Source organism: Taeniopygia guttata, chromosome 5, assembly GCF_048771995.1.
Source record: "Taeniopygia guttata chromosome 5, bTaeGut7.mat, whole genome shotgun sequence".
Lineage (NCBI taxonomy): Eukaryota > Metazoa > Chordata > Aves > Passeriformes > Estrildidae > Taeniopygia > Taeniopygia guttata.
This window is the reverse complement of record NC_133030.1, coordinates 23,565,619-23,578,458: the sequence shown is the minus strand read 5'-3', so window position 1 is coordinate 23,578,458 and position 12,840 is coordinate 23,565,619. Positions and strand designations below refer to the sequence as shown.

The 12,840-nt window shown below is 35.9% G+C and overlaps 1 protein-coding gene across 17 annotated transcripts in view; it reads left to right on the top strand.

Moving 5' to 3' along the window:
* LRRC4C (leucine rich repeat containing 4C) overlaps positions 1-12,840 on the top strand; it is a 481,162-nt gene that overhangs the window by 180,737 nt on the left and 287,585 nt on the right. The gene's annotated exons all lie outside the window — the stretch shown is intronic.

Sequence of the window (12,840 nt, the reverse complement as noted above, 5' to 3'; positions counted from 1 at the left end):
GGGAAACATTCAATTGTAATCAAGATATCAGTGTACATTCTGTGAAGGTAGAGCAAATTAACACTACATGTGTCAGATACTCCATAGGAAATTAAAAAAAACTTTACCAGAGATGCAGGGGGGGAGGTGGAGAACAGCAATCGAGTGAAAGGCATTTAAGTGGAACCCTATAGGTGAATATAGACCCCAAAGAACAAAGATAATTGAAGAGAAGAAACACTCATACCTTCAAAAAATAGGGTCAAGATAAAACTCTCTTAAGATCAAACATATGCTCTCTGTAAAACTACGTGCAGTAATTGCTGAGGAAATACTAGAAATTAATGCAAGTCACCTGATTACAGTATTGGTGAGACCATCTCAACATGTTTTCCACTGTTCATATTTAATATATTGAAAGCAGGCAGGCAGCAACATTGTACTTGATCATAATTTTACTCTAATGGCAAACTTCTGACATGACATTTTAAAGTCTGCCAAATTTAAACAAGAAGATAATAGAGAAGATGATAATGTACATCATGTACTTTTGTTGATTGACAGTATAAGTAGAGTTAGATGATTTCTGGTAGAAATAGTCACAAAGTGCTGCAGTGAGTGGATAGTTAAATGAGTTTTCTATGTTCCAGCACTAGATGAAGTGGAAAATATAAACATGTTAATATCTGAATTCTTGATTTTTGCTAGAAATATTTAAATGGTTAAAAGTTGTTCGCCTCATATTTTACTTCATGTGATCTTGTGCTGGTTTCTTGAGAGTATTTAAATATCCTCTATCCCAAAAAAGTCTTTCAGTTAGAAGGCAAAGGTCAAGCAAGATTTTGAAAGGTGATACTGTTTTTCTGTACATCAGTATAGCTGCTTTATATGTCAATGTCCAAATTGGCTGTCCTGCTATACAAATTGCTGAGATGAATTCAGAGAAGAGTTTCAAAAAATGGCCTGTGGTCTGGGAACTATTACCAGTGAAAGACTTGAGAAATGCAGTCTGGTAAATTTATCAAAGTGTTGATTGAGAGATGATCTTGGAATAGCTTTCAAGTATGTTCTTAAGGCAGAGATTTCACATAGATTGTTCTTTGCTAAAGTTGCAGATATGGTCTCACCATTCATATATAAAACAAAATGAGGCTAGTAATAATAAAAAAAAAAAAAAAAAAAAAAACCCAAAAAAAACCATGTAACATAGCATGGCACAGTAGAATTTCTTCTGTCTGTACTAGTGCTGGTCACTCCAAGGTCTCAAGACTTTGTGTGGCGGAAAGACCCTCTGATTCCAGTTTCCCGGGTACAACAATTATGTTTTGTGGATATCAGTAACATTGCTGGATGCAAAGTACCACCTTCAAGACAACTGTCTCTAACCCTTTTCAGAACCTGATTTGTTAGCCTTACTATTTCCATACATCTTCAACTGATGATGCAACTCCTTGAAGCATAGAGCATTAAATAAGTAACAGATGTTTGCTAAAATCAAATTGAAGTGTTTGGCAATACTGTGGGATTTATAGCCAATAACAACAGGCAGGTGCTCAGACAGATTTATTGTTGTGTTATAATGATGTGAAGTGAAAAAACCTCAGCAGGAGAGCAAGGACCTACTTTTTCTGTTTACTTAATGCAGTCTTCTAAGGAAAGCACTGTATTTCTGAATTTGGGTGGTTTTATTGACTCTGTTGCTACCCGAATGGGGTCTGATTTGCAGCCACCAAACTAATTTGTTTTGTCAGATTTGAAGCTCCAGCTTTCTTTAACAATTGGATGGGGAGATGTTGGCAATCTTATTCTGTTCAGTCATTACTGCTGTGAGGAGGTGAAAAAAGCAAATATCCAGAGAGGTGGGTGATTTGGTTTGATGACATTTAGAAGCATGTCCCATACAGCCAATACAAGATATGATCATGTTGTATTTTGTGAATCCTACATGATAGTGGAAAAAAAAAACCTGTTTGTCATCATTATTTGTCCACCCTACCAATGGCAGAGCTGTCATCCAGACTGACTACCCCAATGCAACAAAAACTGCAGAGTGGAAGTTCCAAACTAATTTCAGTAGCTAGAGCGGGACAATAACTACTTTTAGTCAGTTTAGTGTCTAATTTAGTCAAGCAAGCACTAAGTATAGGGCAATAAAGATTTTTTTCCTATGATTTTTTTTTTGTGTTTGTTTCATGGTAATGATGTGTGTTCAGGCCAATTTTTATCTAAATATATTAATTTTTCTCTTTTTTGAGAACAGTGTTTAACAAAAACAATTATAGTCAATTTTAAGCATATTTTTAAAAATGTATTCCTGATTCAAAAACAGGCATTTTAATCTGATTCAAACAAGCTATTACAGTTTATTTTTTTTTGTCTGGAAAAAGAAACCACTGACATGATCTGTAATGTAACTAAGGTGGTTTCTGAACTTGGTCCTGTATTTCTACATGTGAATTCTAATAGCTCTGGATACATAGACCCATTTTATCACTGAAATCTTATTTAATTTGCAGTTATAAAGCACCATGGACACAAATTCAAAAATGAAATGAGACTTGTGCCTTGAAATATATTCTTTTAATATCATATAATATTTAGTAAGCCTATGAAAGTAATGAGAATATTATTGTGGAATAAAGCTATGCTTATGTCTCAGGTTCATGGATTTTATGGAAGAATAACCTCATCCTAGACCTTGTGAGATTTCCATACCTATGCTGCATAATTTCCAAGTAGACATGTTCTTAGCTGCTAATTTGCAATGCAGATGAAAGAGTCCTTCAGTAGCAAGATTTCAGTCTTTTGCCAGCAGCTTTAATTTTCATTTAAGACAATGTTTAAGAAGTATTCAGAAGATAATGTAGCAGAACTCATTAAGAGAAGACATCAGTGGAATACACAGGATATTCTAATTATCACCATAAACTACAAAGTTAAAAAAAGTGTTTTCAGAAATATCTTAAATCAATTGAAGTAGGACTACTACTTAGTGGGAAGATTCCAACTTCTCAGAAAAAAGATAGGCGTGAAAGAATTGGTAGGATTTACTGCAAAGGAATATTATTCATATCATGGTATTATCAACGTGAAAGAGGTTTATTAGGAAAACAAATCATGTTGCCTTGTAGGTGTAAGTCGAAGGGGTGCTTGTATCTAGACAAAACTACCAAGTCTAAAAGTACAAACCAGAATGTGATCTCACACACACACTAAGCATATGTAATGCAATTGTAACTGGATAAAGTTTTAGAGAAGAACTCTTTAAGAGATAAGAGAAGAAAATCTGTAAGTAATGATTCTGTGTCCAAAAACTAAGCAATCTTTCTCCAGAAAGAATCCTTCATCCTGGCTTAAGATCTGCCTGAAAGGGGACATTGAAAGCTCTCAGACTGCTTTAGCTAAGCTATTAAGGGAATGGATTTCTGTAACTTATAGTACACACATATTATTATGAAATATTTAATCTAGAAATTTTCCATATGTATAAAGCATTATAGGATAGTTGAGGTCAAGCCTCCTGCTCACAGCCAGGACAGCTTGGGGTCAGACTGCTCCTGGCATTACCCAGATGAGGTTTGAAGATCTCCAGAGACACCAAGACTGCAGTTTCTGTGAGAAGCCTCATTTAAGCCTTGATTATTCTAATGACAGAGAAGTCAGAACCTCTCTTGTTTCAATTTGTGTGTTCTTTCTCGTCTTCCCCCTTTACACCACTGTGAAGATGCCCTCCTGTAGAAACAGCCCCTGCCCCCTGCCAGCCCCCGCCACCTGCCAGCACCCCCATGTTACTTGTTCTGAATAATCCCAGCTCTCTCACTTTCTCCTCACAAGTGACTCTAACCCTGACCTTCTCAGTGGCCCTTCACTGGATTTGTTTCTGTCTATTCTGATCTTTTTCTGTATTGAGAAACTGTTGTTTTCAGTAATTAAAAGCTAAAAAAATGGCTTTAGTGTAAAAGTTGTAACTATATTTTGAATTGTTTCCTCCCACAATTTGGGGACACACTGCTTCTCAGTAGAGTCATAAGCCTTCCTGCCAGACTTGGCAGTTTGCCTCATCTCAGATTACATGGGAAATCTCAGAATGGAAGATAAAAAAGGGCAACACAGAAAATACGTTGCCCTTCTCTCCACTGGAAATCCCACCATGTGCTACTTTATTATTATTTTTTAGGGTAAGAAAATTTTTCTTTAGAGACTATTTGGATCACAATTTTTATTTACTTAAGTCTGCAAAAGCACATCCTTCTGTGATCCAGTCAGCTACTGGATCCTGTGAAAGCTTAACATCTACATAGTTTCAACCAAATTTGGTGTGATTGCAACCCTTTTTTTCACCTTCTTTTATGGCAAGTTGTTGATGCTGAGGAGAGGAAGCTTGGTTGTCCAGTCTGAATGCTTAAAGCCTGCCAATTGTATGGTATGACAAAAGAAAGTAAAAAAGATATATTAATTACCATAGCAACAACAAAACTCTTCCTCTAACTGAATTGAAAAACAATATCTATCCTCTTCTCCTGAACAGTTAAGAAACTGTATCTGAAGAATATCTGTGAGATATTCTACACTGAACTGAAATACATATTGGTTTATTAAACTGATACATTTACCCCCAAGAAATAATTGTATTCATGCAAGGATATCACAAAACTTTATTTAGTTTTCACTAGAACTTTATCAAAATTAAATTTAATTAAAAATGTTTTATTCAGAAAACACGATGAAAATCCAAATTGTGCATAGTGTTCTGCTGTATTTTTTGTCCCTGTTCTAGTCCAGAAATCATAGTATGGGGATGGACAAGTTTTTGCAAAACTGAACTAAAATCACCATTGGTACAGTATTACTAATTTCCCACTGAGGGATGTCAAAGTGACCTAGACATTATTACAGAGAGCACTGCTTTTGAATTTGGTTTTTTATGCTTTTGTCCTCATAGCTGATTTTTTTTCAAGTTTGTTCCAATACATTGAGGAATAGGCTGTGATATGGGTAATGGTAAAGTGGTGCATCCCTTTAGCTAAAACTCTTTTAGCTGCTGTGATTTCAGTTTGATTGTCCACTCCAATTCTTCCAGCACATCTGATGACACTCTTAGCAAAAGATATTTTGAGTTCAGCAGGCTGCTTCGTTTCTTCATAGAGTCTTCAGGAGAAGTATTTAATTTTATTCCTTTCTTGCATCTAATGCATGTAATACAAATAGTTTTACAGTCAGTCAAACTGAGGTAATATGAGTTGGACAACTCACAAAGGAAGGTGTTTGGGTTTTTTTTTTGTCCTTCCCAAATCAAACCTTTCTCTTTATTCCTACATTCTCTGGGCAGAGTAATTTTCCCCTGAAATACAAAGTGATATTCAAATAAAATTGAATCAATTTTATTAAATTTTTCTAGGAAGATAGTTTTAGAAACATCAAAATGAAGTTTGTTTATTTTTCTTTTTTCCCATTTTGAATTTCATAATGTGTTTATATGACTTTAGAATATTTTGTATTCAAAGCCATTGAAGTTCCTAATTCCCTTGGATGCTAAAAAAAATAATCTTCCTAGTGCTCTCTAACTTTTGAGGGGAGAGAATTATTCTGCATGGTGAATACATACTAGAGCCAAGAATAAAGTATTTTGAAACATCACACTAGCATTTTAATCATTGTGCACTGTGATTTGCCACAGTATTTCACTTTTAAACAGTGTCTGCAATTAAAAATCCAGTCTTTGAACAGAATTTGCTTATTATTTTCCTGCACTGATATTTAATTGCTAATGGTATGTTTTTGGATACTGTTTGTGTTCCATTTTCAGTAGGCTGACAATGTGATATCTGCCTCAAATCTACACTTTAGTTGTCTACCCTCATTTAAGGAAATTGGCTGTGCTTGAGTGAGTCTCTGCTAGAGTTTATTTCCTTCCTCCATACATGTGGTATGACTTGGGGTAATATAACCATGGTCATGTTAGTGAAACAACTCAGCCTGTCTTAAGGCTGCACTGAAAAATGGCTAATAAAGGAAATTCTTTTTTCTTTAGCTGCACTGTTGTAGTTACCTTAAATGCAGGAAAGATGCAGGGTAGATCTGCTGAGCTGCTTATATCAAGTGAGTGAAAATGCAGTTCGGTGACACAACTGTAATTTTTAAATAAATGTACCTCTGCTGAAAAATAACTGTTACTGTGTTTCACAGGTACAGAATATACAGGGTGCTGTTTGATTCTTTCTTTAACTGCTTTTTCTCCCCTGCTCAGAAACTGTCATACATTTTGAGCAGCTTCTGCTCTGTAATTTCATAAGCAATTTTTGCTTAACCTCTAAGGTTAAAAAAAAACAAAGAATCCATGTTAATTATAGGAAAATAACAAGAAACTTTTCCTCTGGATATTTATTACCTTGAACTGTGTAGTATGGACCTGTGCTGTGGAATGGGAAATAGTGTTTAGACTGTAGAGATTAAGCATTTTGTGTACAACGTGGAGGTGACATAATCACTCTTCAGTACATAAGAAATAAAATAACTTTCAGCAGCTACTGCTCTCTTTCTTGGATTAAGCTTCTTTTGCGCTGTATGACAAACTCTACAGTTACTGAGTTTTTCCTGTTTTTGTATTAAGACTTTGTTGTCAACAGTGATTGTCTGCTCTTCTTTGCTGACCCAAGAGCAAACTGACCCTCAGCCAGATATTCACCTCTCTGACTCTGTATGCCACATGTCATGTCTTCATCATTCAAGACATCTTCAAAGTATCAAAATTTACCAACATCCTGGAAACATTTTCTCTCCTGCTTCTCATATTGTGCCTTTCCCCTTCTTTTTACTTTCAGGGAAACCCTAATTTTTTCCCCTTTTAAAATCCTTTTTATGAATTCCATTAGAGTTGTGGCATGTTCAGAAATGTTCTTTATAATATATACTGTTCCTATAGTACTATGTTAAGTCTGAATTATTTGCATTTTGTGGGGGATTCTTTCAAATTCTCTGGCAAAATAGTTTTGACATGAGATAAAATGGTAAAGTCAGAGCTATTTCTGCTCCAATTAATCTTTACATTAAAAGGTGTTTCACAGAGAGCTGCAGAAGTGAAAATTCATCTTTCTGAAAATTGCCAATTTCCATCAGCCTTGTAGCCTAGCTAAGAAACTGTTTCTAGGACATATAAAATTAAACTGAAGGAATCTTTTTTCCTGACCTTCAAACAGGCTAGTGTTACTAGCTTCCAGTAAAACCACAGATGATCTATTTTGTGGAAATAAATTAAAAAATGATGAATTTAGGCAGACTCAAGAACAGTCTTAGCAATGTTGAGAGTTATCAGGTTGTAGGACATTGAAATTTCTCATAACTTTCATATTTATCCTAACACTGCACTGGTCTGCAGACAAGAAAATAAGTTCTTAGAGACAACATTGACCAAAATAAAAGCACAGAAGTTGAATTAGTCTGTTGACCTTGCGTATCTATGTCCTAATCTTCTCTAATGAATTACCTGTTGCTGCACTGCTCAGGCCAGCAGTATAAGTCATTTTATATGTGGGGTCTCTGGATACTGGAAAAGTTCAGTAGATTTGCAGGAGTAATATGCCATCCAGCCCATCCATTTTTTCGCATGCTGTGCTGTATCATGTAAATATTCCCTCTTAAAATAAAAATCTCCATTTGCTGCTACTGTGCCCAGTAGTGTTGACTAAAGAGTGTGGAATATTTTTGCTCTTTGGTGTTTTTGTTTTGATTCTGCTTAAGGAGTTTATTATGATGATTTAAATTGAAATCCTGGTAAATGAGGTACTCTGATATAAAGTTGCTGGTTTTCTAAATATTTATTTTATATTAAGTAAATCACATAAACTTTTTGCTTTGACTAATGCATATTTATGCTACCCCAAAATGATTCTTTAGAGTATTGCCTGGTCGTTTATTCAGTACAGTATCCATCAGAGCTTTGAAAGATGTCAGGTAAAGGTTCTTGAAGCTAACACTTGGGAGCTGCTGTTAATGATGTGCCCTTTCCCAGAGATCTTAGCTGTCTGCCTTGCCCTTAGAAATTAAATATTCGATCAGTCTGGAAACATGAAGTTCTCAGTCTCTTGTTAAATTCTTTTATACTTGCCACAAGCTTCTATAATAAATTTACAAAGACCTATTTTTAGAAATCTATGGTCTCTCTTCGTATCATGATTCTTAGTGTGAGAAAATAAACACATTCTACTGAAAGCATGGGCACATTGTTTTGCTCTTATTTGCTTCCAAAGCATGTAGTGGCTATCTTCCACAGGCTGTTGTGGAGATGGTTTTCTTCTCAGTGTTTTATGCTTTCTGTTGCTGAAATAAATCATGTGTCAGGCAGGAGGAGAAAAGGCAGTTATGCTCCTCTGATCACTGCTATATTCAAATGCCTGCTCAGTGTAGTCTTTGCTGGTTTGAGTAAGCATTCATCAGTTTTCTGTGTGCTTGCCTGAAGGTGCAAGTTCTATGTCTTTAGGAAGGAACTTTTTATCATGCTTCACTGTTTTCAGAACTGCGTATGTAGCTATAAAATTTATATTTTGTGTTTAAAGGCATAAATGAGATCCTGAACTTTTTTGCTTTCCATCAAACAGATATACATTCTGTGACAATCTGACCATGAAGGTGCCCTGTGATGTACTCAGATCAGATAACTCCAGTATTGTAGAAATTTGGAGTAACGTGAAAATTTAGAAATTAAAAATGCTGGAAACTTGAGGTAGTTTTTATGTAATGTATTTTTTCTGTGTAAGTTTGCAGCTCTGCCCCAGCACAGTTTGTAAGAACAGGACTGACAGTATCCTAATGGGGCAAGAGTGCAGGTGGCCTGCTCGGGACCACACAGCAGCTGGCAGCCATACACATCTTTCTGGCAATTCTCAGTACCTAAAACAGGCAGGTTTCTTACTGGAATAGAGAGTGCTTTTGTAATGACCAGGTAAGAGTAGAGCATTGGTCTTCTGGGTAAGCTTTTAAAAGATTAGCTCCAAGGATGAGTTAGGGCATGAAAGTGTTGGGATTGACATGTTGAATACATGTTGTACTTACCAACTGCTTACTGCACATTTGCAGCTCTAGTGTGCATGATGTGTTTAGAGCATTTGTGCTGTGCTATGGTACCTGAGCTTTGAATCAGGGTGCTCCTGATCAAGATCTTACTGATTATTCCTATCCAAGGAGTTTGACTGAGCAAGGAAGGCTCAGGAAATTAGTTTCCTTTTGTGAGTTGCTACTGTCAGGAATACAGGTTAGACATTGTAAAACTATTCCTAAGAATAGACAATTCATACCCTTGAAGTGCTGGCACTAAGAATTACCAGCATACTGGAACCTTAAAGCTGTGCAGAGTTTAGAACATTTGTCCGAGTCCTTGTGCAGCAATTATTGCCTTGTTAGTAGATTCATGACCTGACATTTGCTACTGTCATCATAACAACCATTGTTGTAAGAAAGCAATATTTAAAACTGAACTGGTTCAATGCCTGACTCCTGGGAAAACACAACTGACACTAATTTACGGTCTCAAAATATGCTGGGAATTCCTATTATTTTTCCTTGTGTTGCTCCAGTCTGTCCTCTTCAGTTAGTAAGAAGAAAAAGAAATAGAATAGAGAAACTGATGTATCTTGAGGAAATACAATTATTTCCTTAAAGTATTCTTAAGGCCTTCCTCATCTTTCAGATATTTGGGGTAGAATGCAGTGGGTGTGGGGAAATCAGAGCTCTGGTTCACTGTTTTATCTTTTCCTTTAATTTTCAGTATGTCAAACTTACTTTTCAGGGTTCCCTTCTTCATCTACCATAAGAAATTAATCAACATTAATAAGCATAAAAACTTCTTATTTAAGTGTTTCTTTAATTTTAAACTAATTATTAGAAAATATTTTCCTGCTTTAGTGATCAGCACTATTTGAATCCTTCATTTAAGTAGTTCTTTCATTTAATCCTCCTCATCATCATTATAACCCTGGAATCTATATCTCATTTTCCCCTTTTAAAATATGCCTATTAAAAGTATTTTAAAAGTATCTTATTTGTCTGAAAGTTTTTCTCAGCTCCTTCAAAGGATAGAGAAAAATAGAATATAAGTGAGTCCTGGGTATTGATGTGAAATAGATTTCTGGCTCTGTGTTTCTATCACTTCAAGGTCTCATCTTGAGATGAATGTTGCCTGGGAACTGAGAACCAGGAGAAAGATTCTCCCTTACTAATAACACAGCCTTTTTATCTCTCATCCTTACCTTCAGGTGTTTTCTGTGTCTGGGGAAACTGGCCTGAAAATTTGTAATCCTAGTTGTGAGCCGAGAGTTGATAAATATTTTCATAGGAATGTTTAAGCAGAAAAGAGAAAGGTGGCCAGGATTTGTTGATAGTAGCAATGGAGAACAAAAAACATGAAGTAATTGTTATTAAATTACTTTGACACGATATGTTACTTCTTGGAAAGCATAAATGCAGAAAAAAGTTGAGTATATTTGTAAGTAGATCTTGCACTAAAGGCCTACACTTCTACACCAAGAGCAACCTGCTCCAAATAGAATGAGATTTCAAACATGGGAAAATGTCATTTTATGTAGAATTCTCTATAATTTTACATAGGTATATTCCTAAAACTACTTTAACATCTTAAGTGGAGGGGGGAGTGGACTATGTTATTCAGCATGAGATCATGACTCAGAAAGACAATACAAAAAGAGAATGGACATTATGCCTTGGTAGTAGAGCAGGAGGGAAGGAGTAGTAGAGCAAGTGGGAGCACTTCTAAGTGAATCTGAAAGATTTGCAGAAAGACTGCTTGGTGTGCAAGAATTATGGACAGAAATCAAAACATTGAGGCATCCTCCTGAAATACTACCTGCATTCTATAAAAATAATGATATTAATTGATATTCTCCTAGTGTATTGCAGGCTAATTCCCTTCATAACCAGTAGATCTCTCCAGGGTATATACTGAAATCACTCCCCTTATTGTTTTACTAAATTCGCCTCACATATCTGTCTCAAATCCCCTCTGATCTCTAGCCTTACACAACCTGAAGCTCACCTTTGGAGTCCTTTGAAATTCTTAACTTTTTGTTTCAGTTCTGAGGTCTTTTAGGTCTTGCCCTCTGAAGCTTTTGTACCCATTTTGGATGGAATAGCATTAATTTTCTTTGGAGTATCTTGTGTGGATTTGTGCTGAAAACAATGTTGATAACACAAGGATGTTTTTGTTATTGCTGAGCAGTGCTTACACAAAATCAGGACTTGTTCTTCATCCCCCACTGCCCAGCAGTGAGCAGGCTGGGGCTGCACAAGGAGCTGGGAGGGGACACAGCCAGGACAGCTGAGCCCAACCATCCAAAGGGGTATTACAGACCATAACGTGTCATGCTCAGCCATGAAACAGGGGGAGAAAAGAGCAGGTACTGCCCTTGCTTAGGAACTGGTTGAACGCTGGTCAGCTGGTGTGAGCAATGAGTTTAGTTAGGTTTTTTAAAAATAATTTGGTTTTTGGATTAATTTTTTAGGGGGTGGAAAAGGCATCTACCCTTTATTTATCATCTTAATCTATTACAACATATGACTTTTCACAATTTTAGCATTGCAATTCTTCTGACACAACAGGTTGAAAAGTAAGCTGCATTGAACTGCTGCATTCTTAAGCAGGAATAAGTTACCCTTTAGTTGGTCCTCTGGAGACATTTCTATGAGAGTCAAAGCAGGTGAGCTGCACATGAATGAATCTTTTGAAATTTTTTCTAGTTAAGAGACGTAGTTTGGTGAGGGAAAGGCTACATATATAAGTTTTACATGGAAAGGTAATTTTACCATGTTTCATGCATTTGTTTACTCTTTGTGAACCCATACAGGACTTTAGAAATTATCAAACCAGGCAAGGGGCTATTAGGTATACAGGAATCATACAGTAGGTTGAGTCAGAAGGGCCCTTTTCAAGGTCATCTGGTTCAACCCCTCTGTTGTGGGCAGGGACAACTTCCACTAAATCAAGTTGCTTGTAGCCAGTCTGTATTTCTTTATGGCCAGATAAATGCCTGATGTTAGAATTGCTGTTTCATAAAATGCTGACAAAACTGGAAAGCTGTATCATGCTACCAGCACTCATTCCAAGAGCGCCTGCATGCCATCATGTGTTTCTTTGTAAGAATTTGATGAAGCTTTAGATGGTGAGTGGACTTAGTAGACATAACCTAACATATTCTCTCACTGCAAATATTACCCTCAGTAATCTTTTCTCTTAGTCTTGAAAGGTTAAAAATTACTAAAAGCTTCTAAGTAATTTTTTTCTTATTTAGTGTCCTCATCTGTAGGATGGCTGATTACTGGTTCACAGGGGTGACAAGCAATAAGGAAAAAACCCTAATAATTTAGTTATTCAGGTAAAAATATTCAGGAACCTGAAGGAATACAGTCACTTGTCAAAAGTGTTTGAAATTCCTTGTTGACAGCAAGTTCCACAACACTGATGGAAATCTTATAATGTTTTGTTAAATTAGGATAAGAAACAAGACTTGCTAACTAGTGTTTGTTTACAGGACTATGAGGCAAAAATTTTTAAAAACAGTATAATTTCCTACTAGAGGGAAAGTTATGTCCTTTTGAACTTCTGTCAGAGCTGTAGAAATAAACTGTATATAGAGTATATATTCACATGTATTTATGTATAGTGTAGTCTTCATTTTCTTGCCAGCCTATTCCACTCTTAAATTGATTTTACTGCAAGAGTCTATTATTCAGCCTACCTGCTTCTTTTCTTCATGTGTTCTCATTAATACATATTGAAAAGGGATAAAGAAAGGTACTCTGGGATATAATATGCAGGATTTTCTTCAGATCCTTTTTCCATTAATATTCAAGGAA